Source organism: Cupressus sempervirens, chromosome 4 (genome assembly GCF_028749045.1).
Source record: "Cupressus sempervirens isolate cs-2001-9-10 chromosome 4, ASM2874904v1, whole genome shotgun sequence".
In the NCBI taxonomy this organism is placed as follows: domain Eukaryota; kingdom Viridiplantae; phylum Streptophyta; class Pinopsida; order Cupressales; family Cupressaceae; genus Cupressus; species Cupressus sempervirens.
In genome coordinates, this window is record NC_143121.1 from 660,130,014 (window position 1) to 660,146,061 (window position 16,048).

A 16,048-nucleotide genomic window follows, 5' to 3' on the forward strand; every position below is an offset into this window, starting at 1 on the left:
TTAATTAAATTATTTATTTAAATAACTCATGCAGGTCCCGCAGACGTAATCTGTTCCAAGTCGCTAGGTCCTTTACTTATCTACTCAGTGATGGTGATGCTCCTAAGCCTAATTCCTTTCTGACAATGTTTCCCCCCTACCGACATGTTTCCTGCAAGAAAAGTCCTTGCAGTTAAATTATATTATCATAATGAATTATTTAATCTTAATTAATCATAATAGTTAACCATCTTCTCAATTTCATGAGTTCGTGATTAACAATCAACTAACATGTCATCTTTACTTGAAATCATAACGACTAACTATCTTACCATTTTGCCAGTTTATGACAAATCAAAATGCCAACTGACTTCTTGTGAACCTCAATGGCTATATTTCAAATTAGGTCAAAAATTGGGATGTAACACATACTTTGAAGTCTCACAATAATGTCTTGCCTTGATACTTTGCGTTATCCAAGAATATAGTAGCATTCCAATTTTATATGCATATTAAATGTAACTTGGATTGTATAAATAAATTAAGCATATGATTCAATTACAAATGCTTGGTGATTTGTTGCTAGCCAGTCCATTTTGATGTCTCTCCATACGACCTAAGTTATAAGTTTGGGTTTGGATTTGATGGTTCGGTTCTTGAGTTTGATCAAATTTGTTTTGACGGTTGGGTTCATTTTGGGTTTGTCCATACAAAAACATAAGATAAGATAAGATAATATTAATGTCCATGGAAAACCAACAAGGTTTATGGGACTAAGCATACAAATAGAAGAGCTGGTCAAAGCAGAAGCACCAAATGGTGGCAAAATAGAAACAAAGCAATACACAAAACAAGAAAGAAAACAAGGTAAGGACTAATGGTCCTTCCTTGTCACAAAGAAATCAGTTCTACAGGGGTAAACCCGTGAGCTATCCATAGTCAGGAATATATATATATATATATATATATATATATGCAGCAGTAATTTTGTTTAAAATACAAATACAAAAAGCTCATGATACTCTTGCAGTTGCATATATAATCAATTTAATTGATGAAGTGAGATTTTGATCAGAACATCCACAGCTTGATTTGACAATCACCAACAAGCCCCTCTGAACAACTTAGTGGAGTTTCCCCTAATATGCAAGTATGGACATCAAGAAGAATACAATCATACAAATGAGATTGAAATGTTGAATCCTCTCTGACAGTTTCTTTGTCAATAAGTAGTGGCTTATATAGCTGAAGCTGATGTGCAAAGACTTTGCTTACCAATCTAAGAAAGATCTATTTTTAAAGCATTTTGTCTGTGCTGTAGCAAAAGGATGTAAGGTCCTTACCAATCAGATATCAGCTTGTAATATCTTTCAAAGTAAATTACTGCTAGTGTCTTTCTAGGTAGAGCTGAACTTGTTGCAAATTTGAGAAATATGGGGGTACTATGAGATCTTTCTATTTATATCAAGCAAAGTTATCTGGGGACATGTTTCTGCCATAATTAGCAGGCTTTGGAAATGGTACAGCACTGGGGATGATGGGAAATGTTTCCAAACCATTCCTGATTAGGCAAGGAAATTTGGAAATGCCCCCAATACATGGGGATGGCATCAACTTTAGCCAGAGATGGTTAACTGTCCTCAGGATAACCGACTTTCCTCGACAAAACTCAACCGCATTTCAGAACAACACATGCCATTTTATTTAGGCAGTGATCCCTTTGAGAGTGAGCCTTCTTCTAAGTGTTGAGACTTTGTAAAAATCACCTTAGTTGGTGCCACCCTAACAAGTGTTTATGTATTTGAGAATTAATCTTGTCCTTTGTTTTTCCCTTATTAGGATTTTCCATGTAAACATGGTGTCTCATTGTGTATGGAGATTTTTCTTTTCACATACTCTTTCATGTTTTTTGTTTATATCTTTCTATGGTTAAAGATTAAAGACAATTTTTTTGTGGATCTAATTCAAGGAAAGGTTTTAAAAGTTCTATTGATATTTGGCTCGCCCTCGCCCTCGCCCTCGCCCTCGCCTTTCTCAATTGTTTGTGCATTTGACACATAGTTATGGATGGGTTGATGAACGTTAGTCACCGTCCTCTCATTGACATTATAATTTCATGTACTAGAGGTCCCCTTCCTTCCTAGGGTGGTTGATTGTTTAGTGTACCACAAAGATGCTGATTTTCAGTTTGACATCTTTAGGGTGGTTATTGAAGAGGTTGGGCCACAAAATGTGGTTCAAGTAGTAACAAATGCAACACATTTGTGCAAAGATGCATGGAAGTTTATTGAGGCAACCGATAGGCACATTTGGTGGACTTCATGTCGTGTACTTGCCATGAACAATGCACTAAAAAACATGGGGAAGATTGATTGGATTAGAGGAATGGTTAGTGATGCAAGAGATGTGCAAATGTTTATTTTTAACCACCATACAAGACATGCACTCTTCATGAGCTTCACGAACAATGAGTTTTTAAAGCAATTGAGACCAAATATGTACCCTGTTTCATTCTCTTGGAGAAAATGCTTGATTTGTAAGTAGCACTACGACTCATGGTTATAATGAATGATTGGAGTGAGTGGGATGAGGCCAAGATAGAGTAGGGGAAGAGGGTGAAGGAGATAGTGAAGAGTGATGTCTTTTGGAGTAATGCAAAACACACAATCTCTATCATCACTCTAGTTTTTCAGGTTAGGAATAGATATGCACCCACTGTTAGAGAGATGTATGACTGCATTGATTCTATGCTTGACCAGATGAGGCTTGTTGAGTGAGAGAAGCACCTCACTTTAGCATTCTACAATAAGCACATTGGAGCAATCATTCAAAGCAGATAAGACATGCTAAACATTCCCTTGCACATGGCTGATTGTGCATTGAATAGTGTCACACCAATTTGGGATGATTTGGACTGAGTGGATGAAATTTGCTAATCTTATGGGTTATTCGGGTGTAGGACTGGTGGATATATATACTATGGCATAGGAGGACACAATTTTTGGGTAGAACTATCATGGACAAAATTCTACAACCACACTAGCTATTTGTCTGCCATCTCAGGATTCTAATTCTTGAACTTTAGAGTGGAATTGATCTACTTGCAACTTGATCCACTCTCTTAAGAGGAGCAGACTTACCTCTAGGAGAGCAGAGAAGCTAGTTGTGGTAGATAGTACCTTGCATATCATTGACTGCAAGACACATGTTTACAAGGAGAGCCCAAGAACGTGATGGTTTGTAGAGCAAGAGGTCTCATCACTTGTTGATAAGGATGAGGTGCATTGCTTTCAGATGCAGGGCTGGTTGGTGTTTGTTTGACGGATCTTGACCATGAGGAGTCTAGCATGTCCAATCATGAGGAGTTTGTTGTAAGAACCTCAACAAATTCTGCCTTGTTTGTTCAATTTTGGATGTTTGCCATTTTGTCAACCACTTGGAATACACTTGAATTTGAATGGTCTCAAATATTATCATCTATATGATTTGTCTAATACTTGCATAATATTTTCCCCTTCATATAATTATTCTCGACTTTCATGCTATTAGTGAGACATTGCGACAAACAGTTTGTACTCATACCATATGACTGAATATCTAATGTTTAAACATGCACTGCTGCTTACGACTCAAAACCAGAATGATGCACATATAATGCTTTGATTAGTGAACAACACTAATAAAGGACCCAGAAATCGTAATGAATGAAACAATGAATTTAAGTATTAGTGCCTTCCTAATATAAAGGTATTGTGATGCACTGATCCGACTATCCAGAAGAGAAGAACAAATAGAATTCATTAACATTTCTTCATTTACCATACAACTCCAAATTACAACAACACACCGAAAAAGGTGTCTCAATATCTGCTTGGCAATTGCAAAATAAGTTCAAGCAACACTTCAAATCTGCAGTTTTCATAAATTTTCCCATCAAATCCTATAGAGAGATCTCCAGTTGAAACCTTCTACAATTTGATAATGAAGCACATTGATGAATTCTAGATGAATCCACACCTAAAACGAGTTTGGGTTTCAACCCAACCTCTGAGAAACTCTTAAGGGTTTCCGTCCTCAGATATCCTGTAAATGAAAAGCAAATAGAGACTAGTGTTGAAGAATATTCTAAAGAATTCTATCAATTAAGCATAAGTGTTGGTCACATAGAAGATGATACGAAACGAGTCTCAATGTTTTTGAATGGTCTACACTTATTTGTTCAAGAAATAACATAGATCAATTTGGAGAGTGTAAATGAAGCATACCGATATGCCTTAAAGGAAGAAGAAAAATTGAATAGAAGCCAAATAAACAATAAATGAGGAAGGGGTAGGAGTCACGGAGGAAGTGTACAATCAAATACTGTGATAAATTCTGCCACAAAGCAAGAAGAGTTCGACACCTCTTGAACTGGCTCTTCTAGTCAAGACAGCAGATGTAGAGGAGGGAATTCTTTAGGAGAAGAATCATTCGAAGAAAGAGGATAGTTTGGTAGAGGTTGGAGAAGAGGATTAACTAGCACGTTTCCAACGGAAGGAAATTAGACAGGGGAATTTCAATGCCCTCAGATACAACAAGTAACAGAGCAATGTGACTGGAATTCGGGTAATACAAGTAGAAGAAGAAAGTATCAATCAACCAAAAAGTGGAGATGACCTAGAAGATGGAGAATACTTAATGCGATGAAGAATTTTTTTTCAATCTAGACAAAGAGAAACCAGATCCAATTTAAACAAGGAATTTGTTTCGAACATGGTGTAAGGGGAGTGGGAAGTGTTACAAATCATTTGGACAGTGGTAGTAGTGATAACACATTATCCAAAGTGATTATAGACAATCTGACATTGAGGAGAATGAAACATCCTTGTGCATATAGAGTTTTATGGTTGGAAACAGAGCATCATTTTTGCTAAATGAGTTAAGTTTGGTGAGATTTCTAATTAGTAATTGTAAAGATGAAATTATGCTTGATGTGATGCCAATTGATGCATGCCATGCACTTTTTATAAGACTATGGAAATTTGATAGGCAAGCTATTCATGATGGTAAATACTGAATACATTTAAGAATAAGGAAGAGGAAAGTTAAAGACAAAGCAAAGGGGTGTGAAAAAATGGGCTTACAGTTGATGTTAAACAATAGAGAAATAGGGGAAATGATGATCCAAGTACAATCAAAATAACAATATCTGAGTGATGAAAACAGTCGTGTGATATGGTAAGGCATTTGTAGATGAGGATAACTATGGGACGATCAATGTTGAAGAAAAGGGAATCAAGCCAACTTTTTAGTGTTAATGTTATAATTCAATCGGATAAATTAAATTATATATATGAGATATATAAATAATATGACGAATATTATATGAAATAATTTAACATACATTGTAATATATATATATATATATATATAATTAATTAATTAATTATTACAATTATAGTTGTCATTGTGTTAATTTTGTGATAATGAATAGACATGTCCCATGAATGGACATGTCTTTTCTTGGTTGATTCTCCATATTAATGGAAGAGATCGTTGCTCTAGAAAACACATATTGAATAGGCAGTTCATAGTACATTTTGCACCGATCCATTAAACCTAACATGGTATCAGAGCCAAGTTAATTCCCGCCTATGGAAAGGATCTCATTGCTGGTAACTACAAAACATGGACCTGCTAATATGTAAGGGTCAACAATGGAGAGATTATCTACGACGGTGGTGAGACTAGTGAGAGAAGTATATCTTGAATACTCTTTACTAGTCTTCTCAATTTGAGCATTCATTACATGACCAAACCAGTACTTACCGAAAATGATCAAACATAATCATTGTTATACTTGTACAATGTATACTATTGTAAATCATGTAGTTTGCTGCGTGTGAGATTCTAAAAATTGCTTTCGAGCACAAGGCATACCACATACATTAGAGAAAATGAAATTTAGATACCGGTAAGAGAAATGTTAGTAAACCATGGTAAATCAACATGAATCAAATTAAAAAGGTTGTACCAATAAGGAATTGCAGAGGGCAAGTGAAAGTAAGAAGAGGGGGAAGGAGTCCCACAACAATTCTATGAGCTTCCTTTGATTCCCTTATCTTTCAACTTCCCTCACTACCTGAGAAAGGAACAGTTCGTGCAATATGTGGAATCCTACGCTTAGCATTTCAACCCGCAACCCGAATTCAATGAGTGCGTGCTGTCGGACTCATTTGAGAAGAAATGCGGAGTGTGGAAAGTGCACATTGGGTGCTTTGAGTTTGTCAGCCGCTGGTTGGTGATGGCCATTAGCGGAACACAGAGACATCTTTCGGACATGAATGCTTATATATGGTTGATGCAATGAATTTAATTGCTGAAGGAACGATAAAAGACCAACATCGAAGGATATGATAGAAATAAATATAAACTGCATATTATGTGAAGGTAAAACATGTCTAAATATGCTTACCATATAATATAAAAGGATGTCAGCCGACTGGATTGTCGTCGGTGTTTTTGTATTCTATAGCCGACAGGTAAATAGTTTGTAGCGGACATAATGTTTGTGGCCGATGGACTGCTTCTAGAAGATTCGGCGGATAGTATTTATATCCTGTCTGGGATCATTGTAAATCATCATTCATCTTCTGAAGCATAATGTAATATTCTGGCATATGTGAATAATCTACGAGTTTCTACTATTCGTGTTCATTATGTGTATGCATTGATTTATTTTACCCATACGGTAAACATTTGGCGCGTTCATGCACAAGAAGCAACAGATGACAATGTCTTTTAAACCTAGGGATTTCACTAGGGTTTTCGACATCCCTAGCCCCGATGGTAAGAAAGTGGAGATCAAGAAGCACAAACTCTCACGGGAACGGAAGGAGCATTGGATAGATCTAGTATGTTGAGATCTTACACCCGTGGAGGACGCAGCGGTTCAGGGGTCAAAGTGCAGAGGGCTTCGTAGGGACTTTATTCGAGAGGGTCACTGGCGATGCATCATGGACGTCATCAAAAGCAAGTTGACAGGTGCCACTCGGCCTTCAGATATAGCGTTGCTGCAGGTTGTATTTATGAATGGCATCATGCAGGGTATGGTATATGATTGGGCTTTAATCCTTGCCGAGAGGATGGAGGAATTCATGATGCTCTAGCACCGAACATTTTTTATGCCGCATACCAGTGGATGATTTTGAGGCTCCTTCGAGGGACAAGTTGGCAAACGGGGAGCCTCCCATAATCTATTGGCGCCACTTAGATACAGGTGGAACAACAGTGGGCCAGAAGAGAGTATTCCAAGGATTGGACGCCTCTGGAGACACAGATAGCGGACAGGAGGACACTTCGGAGAATGACAAGGCTGAGTCAGTAGAAGAAGGGGAGAGAACTTTGGCAGAAGTTGGCGGTGAGGCAACGGGTAGTGGGTCCACATTCTTTACCCCCCCTCAGCTACCAACTTCAACACACTTGACTACCTGCACGTCAATCATTCCCCCGTTTGGCCAGCGCCATGCCCCGGTCATGATGACCCCTCTGACAGTGGCAAAAGTTGTCCCACGGGCAGTGACAAAGATGGTCCCACGAACAGCGACAGAGGTTCTCCTAGTGATAGATGTCCCACGGACAATCGCCGACCGCTGTAGCGGAGGTGATTCTAGCAGAGCAAGTTGCACAAGTAGATGTCGTTACAGTCGCAGTCTCACAGAGAGCACAGTTGCTAACGTCAAAGCTTGAGCCTAAGATTTGTTTACATGTGATGGATTGCGATGCAGTTGTCACTGTTTCCTCATCTTTATTAGCAGAGACCGAGCCAACCGAGTCAGCCCAGCCAGTACAGGAGGAGGAGAGCATGGATCCCGTGCAGTCAGAGCGACCGGAGGTGATGGATAGAGCTAGTATGTTTTTGAGGCAGCAGTTTTGACTCACTCTTGCCAAGCGGGGTCCGTCCATTCAGTCTCCCAGGCCATCAGGAGCATCACCGGCAGTACGAGAGCCTCAGCCTCAAGAGGAGGGAATGCCACAAGCCGTGGTTGCACCAAGAGCAGAGCCAACGGCACCGGATGTGGGCATGTTTCCTACTGATGAGGAGATTAGTGATGTGGAGATTAGTGATACAGAATGGTCATTGGAGGGCTTCGCCAAGGAGGATTATGGGTCGGATGAGGACAGGTGCAGGGACTACCTCAGGACTATGAAGTCTGCGTTGAAGAAGGGACACGATGTGGCAATTCAGGCTCTGACTCGGGGGAGAGAGTGACATTTGATCCGAGCGTATATTCGTGGGGTTTGTCCTCAACGATTTCAGACTTGTTTTGTGGATAGAGGTTGGCCGGTGGTTGAGACGCCTGAGATGTTGGCAGATTGGGCTACTGAGCCAGAGTTGGGACCCAGTGACACTCCACTCATGAAGCTGGCACATGAGATTGTAGGATTGTACAAGGAGGTTTATTATGCTCGTAGGCACACGGAGGCCGACAGGATAGCATACAGGGTTGCAGCCGAGAGATCCTTGGCAGCTGAGAGAGAGGCTAGAGAGAAGTTAGCCACCTACTTGGCCGACCAGCAGGCAGCATGGGCAGCAGAGCGGGCAGCACTATTGAGGGACATGGCAGCAGTAGTGCAGGATAGGGACATGGCTAGGCGAGATACGGAAGCAGCTGTCCGGGATAAGGATGCGGCTGAGCACAAGTTGTAGTTAGCCAAGAGGCAGGCTATGGATGTCGCGATTCTTCTGAAGGAGGCCGTGGAGGTTAATTCTCAGATTCAGACAGATCTATGCATCAGGACAGAGCAGGTGTATGAGTTGCGTCACCTGCAGCACTCTTCTGGGACGCCCCCTCCTCTCTAGTATTTCTTTTGTTGTCTGTAAGTTGTCTCCTATTTTGTTAGTCGTCAGGAGACGACTAAGGAAAGAGGTATCGGGCAAAAAATGTAATGAATGAAGAAATGCTGAAGTAAAGGTCAAGCCATGTGGATGCTGCTAGTTATACTCTGACTTAGATTGGTTCAAGAGTCTTAAAGTATATGCTACGAATTCCATTCAAATATATATGGAAAAGATAACATTAGTGGCTATTACAATTACAAACTAATCAAAAGGTATCTAGTGTATACACAGAATGAAAGTAATAGAAAGGTGGCTTGCCATGTGGGATGGAGACCCATTACAAACTAGGTTGTGATGTGAAATGACGAAAGAGTGAACAGTTCATACATGAAGGCCATCAAACAGGTAAAGTATGTACAATGCCACGGGTATGAGTGGGTCCCACCAACCAAACAAGCAGAGGTTCACCATACTATAAATTAGCTTTTATATTATTGTTATTATTTATATGGTGAACTAGTATAAATCTAAATACTTTGTTTAATGCATAATTTGATATATGAATTAACATAATTAATTTATTTGATAAATGAAGGAGTGTGTGTAACTGTATATATATACATATATATACATATCAGTCAAGAGCCTACAACACAATGGAAAGAGGTATCGGGCAAAAAATGTAATGAATGAAGAAATGCTGAAGTAAAGGTCAAGCCATGTGGATGCTGCTAGTTATACTCTGACTTAGATTGGTTCAAGAGTCTTAAAGTATATGCTACGAATTCCATTCAAATATATATGGAAAAGATAACATTAGTGGCTATTACAATTACAAACTAATCAAAAGGTATCTAGTGTATACACAGAATGAAAGTAATAGAAAGGTGGCTTGCCATGTGGGATGGAGACCCATTACAAACTAGGTTGTGATGTGAAATGACGAAAGAGTGAACAGTTCATACATGAAGGCCATCAAACAGGTAAAGTATGTACAATGCCACGGGTATGAGTGGGTCCCACCAACCAAACAAGCAGAGGTTCACCATACTATAAATTAGCTTTTATATTATTGTTATTATTTATATGGTGAACTAGTATAAATCTAAATACTTTGTTTAATGCATAATTTGATATATGAATTAACATAATTAATTTATTTGATAAATGAAGGAGTGTGTGTAACTGTATATATATACATATATATACATATCAGTCAAGAGCCTACAACACAATGGTAAAGTGGTGAGCCTTTTATGTGGGTGGTCTTGGGTTCAAATCTATTTGAGCTTAACACAATATTTAATCTCAACCTAAGTTGTCGATTCAAGTTCACGGACGGATTTGAGTGCGAGGTTCGAGTTCGTGGGTTTGGGCAATTTGTTTTCCCCATTTGGGTTCGTGAGTGTGTGTGTGTAATAGAAACATCCATAGTTGCAAAACAAAGTCATTTCACAATATAGATAATTGTTGCTTGATCAGTGATCAATGCCAAATTCAATGATAAACATTAAATACTCTCTCATTGATCTATCTTCATGATTGTAAAGAAAATCATACATTGAATTACTAAATTGCAAAACATAGAATAGTTCATCAAATAATAAAGTTTGAAACATAATGATAGATGACAAGTGTTTAGTAGTTTATTAATGATCATAGTATCAAATACCCTTCAAGGGTCAAATGGATCATAAAAAAATGAGGGATCGATGGCTTCATTCCTGGCTGCAACTATATCTAGATCCTCATCATTGGAACCCAAACTGGTTCCACTAGTCCCATATGCTGCTATATCATCATCCTCCTCAACATGAGAGATTAGATGAGTGACATATTTTTTATTAGGTTCCTTTTAGAGTTGCATAAAAAAATAATTAATTTTTTTTCTCTTTAAACGTGGTTTATGTCACATTTTGGACCCTATTGCCTCGGGTTCGCTCCAGCAAGGACCCAGGCAAAACCACAAACCAAAATAAGGACCATTCCGAACCATGCAGCGAACCCGGATGTGAATCTGGACACATGCAGACCTGGACCCGACTCTGGTAGCACGGGACAAAACCAACTTCTTAGATCTCAACCAATAATAATAATTAAATAAATATAATAAATAATCTAGGCTTCGGCCGATTACCTATCTAAAATATATATATATATATATATATATATATATATATATATATATATATATATACATACACACAAATCTTGATTTTGAAGACTACATCATGGAATCCCTAAGAAATTGATTGATTTTTGTTTATAAGTTTTAAAAGGGGTCATGTTTTTGTCAAAATGAGAGTATGAAAGGTGTTGTTATATTTTAACTTCTATACATCATATAAAATTAAGTATTATGTTATTTTATTTCTATTATTGAAACAAAACATGAAGAGTTATAATCATTTATGTTGGTGTTAGTAATAGGCATGAGTTAAATTACTAACATAAAAATTAATGATAACATTCTTATTTGTATTTCTATACGAGCTATTTTCCTTGATCTTTTCCGAGGATGCTCTTGCAGAAAAAGGAGGATTGGTATTAGATTATGAAGGAATCTGACACTTCATCAGAGGTGACTTTGAATGAGGAGCTCAAATGATTGATATTGAGAGGGAGTTTGAAAGTCCATGTTTGTGACTGTATGATTTTAATGGGCCTATCCCCTATGTAGATAATGAGGAAGTGACTTCCAAATGAGTATGACTTGTATTTGCAGAAGTTATTGGAAGGTGACAATCTTACAATAACTTAAATCATGATATATTTTTATCTTAATGTTGAAACTGATCATGATATATTATATCTTGTAAATCAGAAACTAAGTGTTAGATGTCATTCACTTGATGATCTATGAGTCCTTTGTATAGATATGATAGGTATTTGGTGAATATCCTGTGTTGATATTTTGTAGGCCATTACCTTATTGAGTAATTGGTGAATATCATTAGTTAATATTTTGCACGCCAATACTTAGAGTATTTGATGAATATTGTATCTTGCTATTCTAGAGGCCAATACTCATGATATCAAAATGGTGGCTATCTTCTGATCAAAGATATCCTTAAATTTTGCCATTCCGAATATCACCAATGGTGTAACATCTCTGTGTTTTATCCTTCTTCGTTAAGAGGGAGTGTTAATGTTATAATTCAATCGGAAAAATTAAATTATTATGAGATATATAAATAATTTATGACAAATATTATATGGAATAATTTAACTTATATTGTAATGATTAATTATTATATATATATAATTAATTATTACAATTATTCTCATTGTGTTAATTTTTTATTATTGAATTGACATGTCCCTTGAAGGGACATTTCTCTTCTTGGTTGATTCTCCATATAAATGGAAGAGATCATTGCTTTGGAAAACACATGCCAAAAAGGCAGTGCTTAGTACATTTTGCAACGATCCATGAAACCTAACATGTAGAGGCTTCTGATACTTTTCAAAAGGGTCAAAAAATAAATTAGTTCTTTTAATCTAGAGTATGTTTTGAAGCCTTATTTGGAAAGTGAGAGAAAGAAGAATCTAATGATTATTTTGCATCTCCTTCTTGCTTTTGCTAATTTTTTAATGTAATGTCCTTTATTGGGGTATACCTGATTTTTGTCTGGTGCCACAATTCCAAAAACATGATTTGTTTACCACAAATATTCCAATCAAATCTTTTAAGTAAATTAACAAATAACATTAAATGAAACGATGAATAGTATCACTACTTTGATCTAATTTATAGTTCATTTCCAAAAACCAACTTTAGTAGGGTTTGGAAGAGAAAGCATGATATGGCACTTGGAGACTGCTCATCACAATTAAACCCAAGAGTACGGAACACCCAACGAAGACAATTTGACCCCTTGGAACACTTGTCCATCCAACATGGGGTGGTTGCTTACATTGGGTGATCTGTTTTGTTGCCTCTTTCTAATGTATCTTCTTTTTAAGCCATACATGATTGCTTCTAGGCTATACTTTCACTTCCCAAAGTCAACCATTGTACGGATTGGATGGAAAGTATGATAAAACATACGAAGATTGCTCATCACAACTAAGCCCAAGATAACAAAATGTCCAACATAGGCAATTTGACACTTGGGCTAAAAGTAGTAGGAACTCTCATCCGTCCAATGAGGGCTAGTGTTCTTAGGTTGTGGAAATTAGTATGCTACCTCTCCTTGACATATTTCCTCCAATTCCACATATGATTTGCTTCTACGGTGAGAAATAGATAAATTCTAAGTCACAGGGTTCGCTGAATTTTCGGTCTTAGGGTCGGATTTCGGCAAATTCATAGAAAATTAATTAAGTTAGAAAAAAATCAGGATAAATTCGTACGGTCAAAAAAAAAGTTGTCGTTTTCTTTATTACAAAAGATTGTGTTAGTTTTTAAAGGTTTTTGGCAATTATTTTTATAAATAAAAGTTGTTGCATACACAAAAGGCATCAAGTGAAGAAAATTTCTGAATGGCTAGGGAATATTGGGGCAACCATTGTCTGTCATTTTTAGCATTAGTTCTAGGGCGCCATTGTTTGCAAAATGTCATGGTACGTTGCAGTGGATTGTGGACCATTGTTTGAAATGTTCGTTGGTCTAGTCTGCAACCATTGCCTACAAATTGTCGCTGCCTGTCATGTTAATAAATCATTGTTGCCTCGCCTCAACATTCAACCTGATCACAGTTCCATTCCTCGCCTCTGTTGACGGTCGTTGTTCCATTTTAATACTTCAATTTGTGTTGTCTTTATGTGTTTATATTGTTAAAGCATTTGGGTTTGTTTAGCATGTTAAATATTTATTCATATTTTTTATTAAAATATTAGTATTTATTATTTTGTATATTTATTCATTATTATTTTATTTATTGCTAGATTATTTTATTTTTAGTATTATTACTTTTGTTTACTATGATGTAGATATACTTTTACTAAAACATTGAGATTTATTGTTTTATATGTTTATTTATGAATAGTTTTATTAATAATTTTATTTCAAGTCATTTTGCAATGATAAACTATTTTTTATAGTTTATTGGATATATTCATATATTTTCTAAAAAAATTATATAAGGCAAATTTAATGCCGATTTTTTTTTCGAATTTTTTTGACCTTGCCGAACTTCATCCGAACTTCATAGTTTTCGAACTTGAACTTGAATTTGAACCTTGTGACTTAGGATAAAATTATAAATTCATTGATTCTAGAAATATAAATATATTAGCAAATTCGTTAGTATCTTGAGCGAAGACATATACAAGATTATATATATTTCAGATCAAGGTGCTCAAGTATTGAAATTATAACAGTCAATAAAGACTATAAGGGCAAGAGGCAAAAAAAAACCTTGATCTAGATCTAAGAAACAAAATAAGGTATTCTGTGAGAGGGTAACCAAAATGGATATAGAAACAAAGTTGCGAAGGAGAGATCCATATCTTAATAGCAAAGCCAAAAGGGCCCAACTGATGGACAATAATGCTGTTGGTGATGATATTCAGGAGAATGATGTAGGCCAAGGACGACTTGACTTAAAGATGATGGAGGAAACAACTCTATCCAATGTCATTTCTAGCATTCGTAGCTGATAGTCACCCACAAGTTATAGAGAAAAATTGTGAAGACAGTTTTCTTTTGTTGTGTTGACTGCAACCTTATATCTTAAGAATGTGATTAAGAGTTGTAATAGTTGTTTTGGATTCAACTGTGTATTTCTGCATATGATAAATATGTTTCAGAGCACTTGTAAAATCCATCATCAAACACTTAAGATAAATTTTGAATAAGAAATTGCATACATTAGAATAGAATATACATGTATGAAATAAAGGTGTAGGAAATTGAAAAGAATATGAATAATCATCTCTAAAACAATATAGGAATGTGAATGGATACAAGATATATACAAATGATGCTGCATATTGGAATATTTACAATAAGCAGTTTTGGATACTAAGCAATGATGAATATGAGTATAGAGGTGCACAATGGAAAACCATATTGGGAATCATTGTGTATGTCATTAAAATATGCTGATATAGTATTATAGAACTATATGGATACGGGGTATAAATATTTTTATATATAGTAAAGATATATGATAGGAGTGTTCGTATGCACTTTATGGATCGATATTAATGATATGTAAAAGGGCAACCTCATATTATTTACAGTAATGTAGAGAAGCAAAATAAGTTACAACCATACTATAAATTAACATGTGATAATTATTTAGAGGAATATATAAGGTGATATAAATGTTGTATAACAACATATGGGAAAATTAAAGATATAAATTGAAGCAATAAAAATACTAGAGGTATGGGATGCCTTGGTGGTTGCTCCTCATGAATGTGTTAACATTTTCTATAGTGACTATTGCAGTTTGTGAGCAGTGATGTTTCCAGTGGCTGAAATAGGATATATAATAAGGAAATAAACAATTTCATAGATAAAGAAGTCTTGTAGAAGAAACCAATCCTGTTTGTGAGGCATCTGATGCCTGTTTGTTTATGGCAAAGAAATGGACATAAACACTCTTGAGCCTTTGTACAAACACTGATATGTTTCTCATAGTACACAGTTAAGATTCATAGTGTTTTTAAGGTTTGCCATTGTCATTTATATGCTGCTTGGACTTTTCATGTAATGTAAATTAAAGAACTTAAGCCACATGTATCTACTTCTAGATTTTGGTAAGCTTATATAGCTATTTGAGAAGATGGAATACAAATTCAATCTACATGTAGTATTATAACTCTAGCACCAGTAGTATCTCTTTTGACACCCTGTCTGAAGCTGGTGAACCAGAATTACTTTTCAAGTCATGATTTCAGACTTATTTGTTTCCGCATCATGCAACTTTACAATCCTCTTTATAGTGAAAATCTAACAGTTTTGAAACTTCTTGCCTTGTTGGGAGGTAGGAGGTTCTTTGTTAACATGGCTTCTGAATTCAGTGTGGTAAAAATTGTGAAAGATATTTTTTATGAGTTGATTATAGAAGTAGATAACGAGGCATGACATCCAAGGGGTTTAGCATGGTTGAAACAATGAGTTCTCATTGTGGAGACCCTTGTTCAAATCCCAAGAAGGACATCTTTGTGGAATTCTAAGTGTGACTCTTGGTCTTCTAATTGTTGTTTCTCGTGTGGTTGCTCGTAAGGAGCTCAAATAAGCTTGTAAGTCTCATGTTGTTGCTCAAATAAGCGCAAGGTTTGCGAACAAGGCAT

At 36.3% G+C, this 16,048-nt stretch overlaps 1 protein-coding gene across 1 annotated transcript in view; it reads left to right on the plus strand.

The window, feature by feature from the left end:
- Positions 1-16,048, plus strand: part of LOC149562982 (Tetratricopeptide repeat (TPR)-like superfamily protein) — a 231,449-nt gene that overhangs the window by 176,359 nt on the left and 39,042 nt on the right. The gene's annotated exons all lie outside the window — the stretch shown is intronic.